Source organism: Narcine bancroftii, chromosome 3 (genome assembly GCF_036971445.1).
Source record: "Narcine bancroftii isolate sNarBan1 chromosome 3, sNarBan1.hap1, whole genome shotgun sequence".
Taxonomy (NCBI): domain Eukaryota; kingdom Metazoa; phylum Chordata; class Chondrichthyes; order Torpediniformes; family Narcinidae; genus Narcine; species Narcine bancroftii.
The window spans coordinates 122,371,632-122,381,454 of record NC_091471.1 but is presented as its reverse complement, the minus strand read 5'-3'; positions in this window follow the sequence as shown (position 1 = coordinate 122,381,454).

The following is a 9,823-nucleotide window of genomic DNA, read 5'->3' as shown; positions in this document are numbered from 1 at the left end:
ATAAAGCAATTACAGGAATGTTTCTTTTGAGCCATGGATTGGTGTGTCTACCAGAATGTGTTGGGCATTTTTTATTTTGCTGCAAATTCACAAGTGAAATTGGTATTGTATCATTATCTGAAGAAGCACCTGTGGAAGTCTCCATGAAGTTGCGAGAGAGAAAGCGAGACCTGCATTGTAAGGCAACCAGGTGGTTCAGTAAAATAGACCCAGTTGCCATGACTGAAAACAGACATAGCAGAGCTGAAAAAAACTAGGGACTGCTCAGAAAGGGATTGTCAGAGAAGATGGACTTTGAAACTTTGAAATGGTAAACAGGAAAGAGGAAAAGCCTTGTCTACAAGATGTGAGGGTAAGATTCAGTATGCATGATGGTGTGAAAGCAGTTACAAAAATAGAGTCTAAAAAAAAGCAACCAAAATAGAGGTTGTGACTGGGTTTATGGTAACAATTTAACTATAGCTATTGCTAACTGTAGCACAAGCTGTGGAGGTACACCACCAGCCTACTCCAGGGGCCAACCTCTGTACCTGCAGAAGTGCACCACCGGCCTACTGCAGGGGAAAACCTCTGTACCTGCAGGAGTGTAAGGGGACAGGACAACACCTGGCCGGCTGTCAATCAGTTGGCCTGAAAGGATCAAGCCCCACCCCGTCAGGTGTCAATCACCCTCCGGGATAGAAGCATGTGCCGGCCTCCTGAAGCACACTCAGAGTTACTGCAACTACAGCCAGCCTGGCTCTGTGGAAGTCTTTGTGGATTAAAGCCTGTTGTACAGTCTTTACCTTAGTGTGTCTGATTCTGGCTAACATCGCACCACAATTTAATCCACAAAATTTTCCCACAGCTGCCATGGAAAAGCTCCTGAGCACGGGGAGCCTCGAAGTCAAACCTCGCCACCCAGAAGCCCAGACACACTTCAAGATCTGGCAGCACGCGGTGGAGGCAGTCATCGAGGCATATGAAGGTGGCATCCTGGACTCAGATCAGAAGAGGTTGGTCCTACTCCAGTCAAAGATGTGTCCCCATGCCTTCCAGGCAACCAAAGGCAACTCCACATACAAGAGCACTATGGACTCTCTTGAGAACTTGTACAAGCCACCCATGAATGCTATCTGTGCAAGGTACCTCCTCAAAACCTGAGCCCAGCAACCCAAGAAGACTGCGAGAGTTGGCCCGACCATGTCTGACTGAACCCAGGGTAGGCACAGAGGAGGTCGAGAGGCTGATCCGGGACGCCTTCATGCGAGGGCTACACTTGAGGGCCATCCGGCAGAAGCTGCTGGAAGACAAAATCTACGCCCTAACCAAGACAGTGGAGGTGGTCCAAACCCTGGAGACGGCAGCCCTGCACATTGAAGTCTTCGATTCCAGGTTCCCCCAGGCTCCCTCATGGCCCTCTCACACTGCAGCTGCAGCCCCAGAATGAGCTAGGGAGGAAAATGTCGCTGCGGCAGATGACCAGTGCCCCTCTAAGTACTGTGGGAACTGGTGTGGGTTAGACCGACGATCATGCCAAAACTGTCCGGCTAGGAACTAGTATTGTTCCCAAGGTGACAAGGAAGGCCACTTCACTAAAGAGTGCCTCTCAAAACCAGCCTGCAGCTCAGCAGCCCTCTATGACCCCCCCCCCATCCCCTGCGGACCCCTCCACATGCACATGCCGGGCAGTGCCATTGTCCCTGCTACGACTTCCGCCTTCCCCAACTTCAACAGTGCAACTTCCAGCCCCGCCAGCAACTTTCGCAGCGTGTGCCCTGGGCACCTGGACCAGCCCCTGCCCTCATCAGTGCCGCTTGCTGAGAACTACAGCGACGTCACTTCTGGCTCACGGCATTACGTCAGCCGGAAGTGAAGTCACTGCTGCTGGCTGCGATGATGTCACTTCCCAATGCAAAGAACAGAGCGGGGGAAGGAGGCCAGCCATGCAGCGGGCCCCTACATGCTGCCGCCATCTTGGGTCAGGCAGCTGCTGACATGGAAAGTCTCCGACGACATTGAGAATGATGTGGTCAACACAGGCAGTGACCAGGCCGCCATACCAATGCTCACCACACCTCCGGGTGCCAACAGCTGCCGCACAACACACCCCATGACTAACATTGACGTGGTCAACACGGGCGATGACCAGACTGCTCTACCAGCACTCCCCACACCCCTGGATGCCATCGGCTACCACACGCCGCACCCCATGACTGATGTCAATGTGGTCAACACGGGCGATGACCAGGCCACCCTACCAATGCTCCCCATGCCTCTGGACACCATAAATTGCTGCGTACAACTGGAGAGTGATGACTCTGACCCCGAGACAATCCTGGCCGCCACCACACTGACGAGGGAAATCCCTCACGACCTTGGGCGCTCTATGATGGACGTGCAAGTCAACAGGCAGGTAACAAAATGCCTGTTCGACAGTGGCAGCACCGAGAGCTTCATTCACCCGAGCGTGGTCCAATCCCTGAGATTAAAAGTCCACCCTACCACCTGTTCAATTGCCCTCACCACCAAGGATAAGACTGTTGGTACCCCCGGGCACTGCTTAGCTGATATAACTGTAGGAAGGGAGACTTACACAGGGTTCAGGCTCCTGGTCATGCCCAAACTCTGTGCCCCAGTGTTCATGGGCCTAGATTTCCAGTGCCATCTGCAGAGTGTGACCCTTGTCTTTGGGTGGCCCCAACCTCCACTCACGTTACACGGCACGCCAACCTACCAGTCCCGGCCATCCTGCGGCCTCTCCATACAGCGCATCACCCCACCAGTGCTCTTCCCACATGTTGCGCTAGGCTGCAAACCGATCACCGCCAGAAGTAGGTGGTATTGCGCTGCAGACAGGGACTTCATCAAGGCGGAGGTGCGGCAACTCCTGACAGAAGGTGTCATAGAGCCCAGTAACAGCCCTTGGAGAGCCCAAGTCATGGTGGTCAAAGGGGGAAGTAAGCCAAGGATGGTTGTGGATTACAGCCAGACCATTAACCAGTACACCCAGCTGGACACATACTGAGGATCACTGACATGGTCAACGAGATAGCCTGCTACCAGGTTTTCTCCATGATTGTCCTGAAGTCGGCACATCACCAAATCCCCATCCACTTGAAGGACAAGCCGTACACCGCCTTTGAGGTGGACGGGCACCTGTACCAGTTCTGCTGAGTTCCCTTTGGGGTCATGAACGGGGTCTCCGTTTTCAAGCAGGAGATGGATCACATTGTAGACCGGCACAAGCTGAAGGCAACATTCCTGTATCTGGATAACATCATTATCTGCTGCCGTGACCAGCAGGACCACGATGCTAACCTGGAGAAATTCTTCCAGATGGCCATGGAGCTGAACCTCACTTACAACATGGAGAAGTATGTGTTTAGCACCACCTGCCTTGTCATCCTGAGGTACATCGTGGCCCATGAAATCGTCGGTCCAGATCCAGAAAGGATGCGCCCATTAATGGAGTTACCTCTTCTCCCATGCTAAAGGTCCTTCGCAGGTGCCTTGAGCTTTTCTCTTATTACTCACAGTGAGCCCCTCGCTTCTCAAACAAGGTCCACCCACTAGCCCAATCTACAACTTTTCCCCTCCCACCCGAGGCGCAGGCAGCCTTCATCCGCATCAAGTAAGACATCGCGGACGCCATGATGCAGGCCGAGGATGAGGACTCCTCCTTCCAGGTGGAGAACAATGCCTCCGAGGTAGCCCTCGCTGCTATCCTCAACCAAGAGGGTTGCCCCATTGCTTTCTTCTCCAGGAACCTCCACAGCTCCGAGGTAGGGCATTCTGCCATTGAAAAGGAGGCCCAGGTGATTGTGGAAGCGATCCTCCACTGGCGCTACGACCTGGCCGACAGGGGATTCATCCTCCTCATGGACCAGTGGGCCGTGCCGTTCATGTTTAACATTACCCACAAGAGCAAGATCAAGAACAACAAGATCCTGCGCTTGAGAGTCGAGCTGGCAACCTACAGCTACAACATTCAGTACCGCCCCCGGAAGTTTAACGAGTGCCTTTGCCATCTGGGTGTCACCAGGTTTTTCCACTTCATTAAGTCCCGGAACCTGCCATACACCATCAGGGACATCAGGGACATGACTGTGCCCTGTCGGGTCTGCGCGGAATGTAAACCTCGTTTCTTCCGCCTGGCCCAGGTCCATGTAGTAAAGGCTACTCGGCCTTTCAAGCGTCTCGGCATGGACTTCAAAGGATCCCTGCCTTCCACGAACCTCTTTACCTGCAGGAGTGTAAAGGACAGGACAACACCTGGTCGGCTGTCAATCAGTTGGTCTGAAGAGATCAAGCCCCACCCGGTCGGGTGTCAAGCACCCTCTGGGATATAAGCCTGCGCCGGCCTCCTGAATCTCACTCAGAGTTACTGCAGCTACAGCCAGCCTGGCTCTGTGGAAGTCTTTGTGGATTAAAGCCTGTTGTACAGTTTTTACCTTGTGTGTGTCTGATTCTGGCTAACAGCGCACCACACAGGCAACACCCACCCCACTATCGAGAACATCTACAGGGAATGCTGCCATTGGAGAACAGCAGCAATCATCAGGGATCCACAATAGCCAGCACTCCCTCTGCTCTTGCTGCTACCATCAGGAAAGAGGTATAGCTGCCACAAGACTCACATCACTAGGATCAGGAACAGCTACTATCCCTCCACCATCGGACTCCTCAACAACAAACTCAATGAAGAGACTCATTTAAGGATTCTTCCCGCATGTTAATGATTTTTTAAAATTCTCTCTGTATTTCACAGTTTGTTTACATTCCTTTATTTGTTTACACGTGTACGTTGTATGCAGTTTATTTTTTGCCTTGTCAATAAATGGTAGTTCTGCCTCACCCAGTAGAAAAAGAATCTCAGGGTTGTATGTGATGTCATGTATGCACTCTGACAATAAATCTGAAATCTGATAATGGTAATTAGCTTCTGCTTTATGTTTTATGTAGACAGTTTATTGTATTTCAGTGATAGCAAGATGAAACACATCAAGAAATTATTATGCAATGTGTTATCTTCTATGAAGACAATTAAATTGAAACAATAATTGTGGATCAGAATATGTGACAAAATGGATATGAAATCCATGTGGAGAAATGATGCACTGGAGAAATCAATGCCTGGAAAGAGTAGGTAATTTCAAGTGCACCCTGCAATCAAGAGTTCAGTGAATGAAGACACCAAGAAATCAAATGATTTTACATTTTGTTGAATTAACACTTATAAATTACTGATCGTATAATTTTATTCAGGTTATGCTGCATATAAGGGAATATCCTCCTTTTTGAATTGTGCATGCTGTGTGGTATTACTTCTGATAGAGTGATGTGCAATACATAATTTTATTTTTGTGACCTTGAGAATTTCATCATTCAATAAAGGATGATTTGTTGATGGCTTTATCTCTTTCAAGTTGCTTTGCAAGCAGAAAGACAAAAGAGCCTACAGACACTACATATAGCAATGTGCAGGAATTTAGTCAGGAACACTGACCCATTCCTTGCTCTGTGCATTCATTTCTCTCGGGAACTGAGAGCTAAAGAGTAGCATGTGTTGTCAAATGTTAAAATAAAAATGCATAATTGTAAATCTATCTGCACTAAACTTTCCAAGTTGTTCATTCAAACCATGCATTAATTAAATTACTTGAAAGTTTAGTTATTTTGTTGATTTCATGCTGAGTAAAATCTAATTCAATTTAAACTGATGCAATAGCAATCTTACATAATAGAATTTCTTGTCTTCAATGTACGCTCTCCTGCTTAAAATAATATTAAATCTGGAAAGTCTGTGATTTGGAATAGGAACTGGTAAGCATTTCAGATTCTCAAGTTTCCTTTTTAGTCATGTAAATACACAAAATCTGTTTACTTTTGTTGCCAGTAAAAGCACTTCATCTTTATGTCAGGAAAAGAAGCTATATCTTTTGCAAGCTTCTCAGATATTGTTATACACTGTCTATCAATCTACTGATTTACGGTACTTTGCCATTTAATTTGTTTTGATTACTGCTATTGCCATTTTAGGACAATGCAGAGATCAGAGCGTGTACACCCAACTCAACCTTTAAGTGACTATTTTCAGACCTGAACCCACATTTCCTTCTAGTCCCATTACCACACAAAGCTCAGAAGCAAACATCTCTTGTGGGAGCCAATCATCTGAGTAGAAGAATTAGGGTATGGGGTAGAGAGGAAATTACTGAGAGGATCAGCCAAAGGGCTGGCAGATCAGATGGGCATTTTGGAAGGAGGAAGAATCTTTGTCCTTCAGTCAGAAGACAAGTGACCTGAGCAAATAATTTGAGGCAATTCTGCTCTATTGCAAATGTCATTTATTGGATGAGACATTAAACTGTGGACATAAAGAAGCTCATGGCGTATTTTGAAGAGCTGGAAATTCTAATCCATTGCCAGTTGTGCTTCAGATGTTGGTCCTCTTGCCTTGTGATAGAGAATTGTGAATTCAAGTCCCCCTCCAGCAACTTCAGCACAAGTATACTGCAATATTGGAGGAATACTTTTCTGAGTGAGATAGTAAAAGGAGCTCTGTACACTTACTCAGGTAAATGTGAAAAATCCCACAATGCAACCTCACAGTATTATGATCGTTGGATATTATGATATAATTCCCATTTACCTACTTGTTAATCACTATAATCAAACGTCACTGTCAACCACAAAAAAATCTGATTATCGGCAGTTTGTTATTTGTGGGATAAAAATGGAAAGGCTGGAGATGCTGAGCTAGTTGACAAATTCTACGGATGAAGAACCAGAATCAGCATTATCAGGTCAAAGACTCTTCATTAATAAAGCAGATCCTGAAAATCTGAAATTAAAAAAAAGATGAATAAACTCAGCAGGTCAGGCAGCATAAGTGTGAAGGGAAATGTTAATGGAATTTAGCTCAGACAAATGCAAAGTGTAGCATTTAAATTAAACCAAGTAAGATGTACATGGTTAAAATTGATGCCCTGGGGAGTGTTGTACAACATAGAGGCTGTGAGGTATAAATACGTAGTTCCTCGAAAATGGTAACACAGGAAGACAAAGTGGTAAAAAAGGCGTGAGATACACTTATGATCGCTGGACATGGCAAGGTGTTGATGAGACCACATCTGAGTATTGTGTGCAGATGTGATTGCTATACGATAAGAAAGATATGATTAAGCTAGCGAAGGTGCAAAAAAGATTGACAAGGATGTTGTCAGGCTTGAAGTGCTGGAGTTATGAGGAGAGAATGGATGTGCTGGACCTGCTTTCCCTGAGGGAAGGAGACCGAGGAATGGCCTTATATAGATTTATAAAATACAAAGAGCATAGGTATGTAGATTTTTCCATACGGGGAAAAGTGGGGAATATGGATTGAATTGCCAGAAGTGGTAGATGCAGGTACAATTACATTTAAAATATATTTAGATAGGTTTATAGATAGTAAATATTCACAGCCATTTGGACAAAGCACAGGCAAATGGGACAACCTCAGGCAAGCATGCCAATTGGCATGCTTGAGTTGGGCAGAAAGGCCTTTTTTCTGTGGTGTGAAACCATGACTTTTTGGCTCTGTGTAAACTCCATGTTAACTTTCCACCGATGCTTAAGTATTTTCTCCATTTTAAAAAATTTTTTGTTTCAATTTTTAAAATGACTCTTTAAAAGTAATTTTCATTGGTTAGAAACATCAGTGGGATGTCCTGTCTAAAAGAACAAGCTAAGAAAATGCAAGTTATCATTTTCTTTCAGTAAGCTATTCCATGACTTTTCCCTCAAGCATCACTGTTAAACCAGATTCCTTGGTTGGAATCAAACAGCAGTATGATAGCTCAGTGCCCTCAGTTACAACAAATTACACTGCAACTGTGACAGCACTTCAAATATTAATTATTGCCTATAAAACACTAAGGGATTTATTGAGGTCATGAAGAACTATATATAAGTATAAGTCTCTCCTTTGCTCTTCTCTTCTTTCTGCCCCTCAGCATACAATTAAAGCCACCCTTGACTGTCTTGTTTTTGCTTATGTTGCAGCAGTCATTATCAGAATTGTCAGGAAGACCCCAGGATGTGAACAGATGGGGGCTTCCACTTTTCAGAACTGCACCAATCTTACAACTCACAATTTTTTGACATGTTAAAAACAACATCCTGCCTGCAGCAAGCTAGATCCTGAGCTGCCCTCGTGACAGTCCTCAGGAAAATAATTGTAGCTATGTCAAAAACTGGAAGTGGGAAATATTGGCAGCACAAATTCTGTGTCACTCCTTTTCTCTCTTGCCTTGTGTAATGGTTCCCTCGATTCTGATTTCTCAGCAAGCCCACCGAAAAGTTTGAGTGCAAATCTTCAACTTCAGACAACTTGCTCTTTCTTTCTATCTGTATTAACTCCTGCCATTTAATCTCCCATTTTTTTGAACTTTTGTATTTATATTCTGGTCTTGTGGGAGCATTCCCAGTAAGCCAGATAGTTCAATATTACCCAGATTTTTCAATGTTGTCAAATATTAAGGAGGCTGCATGCACTACAATCACAGCGTCTGCAGACTCCTGTTTATCTCCAAGCTTTTTAACTCTCCTTTGAATGGTTGAGCATATGATTTTAATTTTAATTTAGAGATACACCATAGTAACAGACACGGAGTGAAAGAACAAATTCCTTCCAGGCTGTATTAAATTCTAACCCAGAGCAGGAGTGCTGAAAAGGCTAACTGTTAACTTAAGTGTGTCATCCTGGGCTGTGCCATAATGTTACCCTCTCCCAGATATTCATTTTGTTCCATCCATTACCCTTCCCAACCTTCTCAATGACCTTAACTCTTTCTCAGTTCCAAGGAAGGGTATTTATGAAATAATTTTTGACTGGCAGAGTTAATCTAAATATTTCTGTTCTTGTTTCAGATCCCCCCATCTGAAAAGTTATTTCCTTTCTAAAAACAAGGCAAATATGTTAATGAGCCATTTATATAACCATAGCAATTACAGCACAGAAACAGGTCAGTTTGGCCCTTCTAGTCCATGCTGAACACATTCTCCCCCCTAGTCCCATTGACCAGCACCCGGCTATAACCCTCTACACCTCTTTCGTCCATAGATCTATCCAACCTTTTCTTAAATATTAAAATTAAACCTGCATCTACCACTTCGGCCGGAAGCTCATTTGTTGTCTTAATATGAACATGCATTGACTACTATTAGTCTGCAATTGCAATAGTCAGACACCCATATTCTAAAGCTCTTGATCTCTCCATAAGATTAATATAGTCCTCACCAGAACCAGCATGACCATTCTGATTCAGAGAACACTCACAAGACACCACAGTCAAACACCATTACGTGCAATTAGGCATGGACCAGTGAGATGTATCTTCTTTTGCAAAAACACCACAAATAATTTTCTACTGATACTTAGCCTTTCACCCAAATGATTTGGCGATGATCCCAATTTTAGGCAGGATTTACAAAGGAAACACAAAACTCATACCTTAGATCCAATTCCTTAAAAAAAAATCCCCGATACAGAAATTACTTTTCCCACACTCTTTTCATGAAGAGTGGACCAGGTTCGAGGGAGCACCTGCTCTCTGTTTTTTTTTGGAAATGCTGACTTGATGGATATGTTTTCAAATCTTTCACTGCCAATAGTTCTCCATAATCGGATATAAGCCATTTTTGGTCATAGAACATAGAATTGAGGGCAGGACACCACAGGGAAAGCTCCTTTGACCCATGATGTCTATACTGAACACAATACCAAATTAAACTAAACCTCTTCTACCTGCATATGATCCATATCCCTCCAAATCATGTATTTTTCTAAAAACCTCTTAAA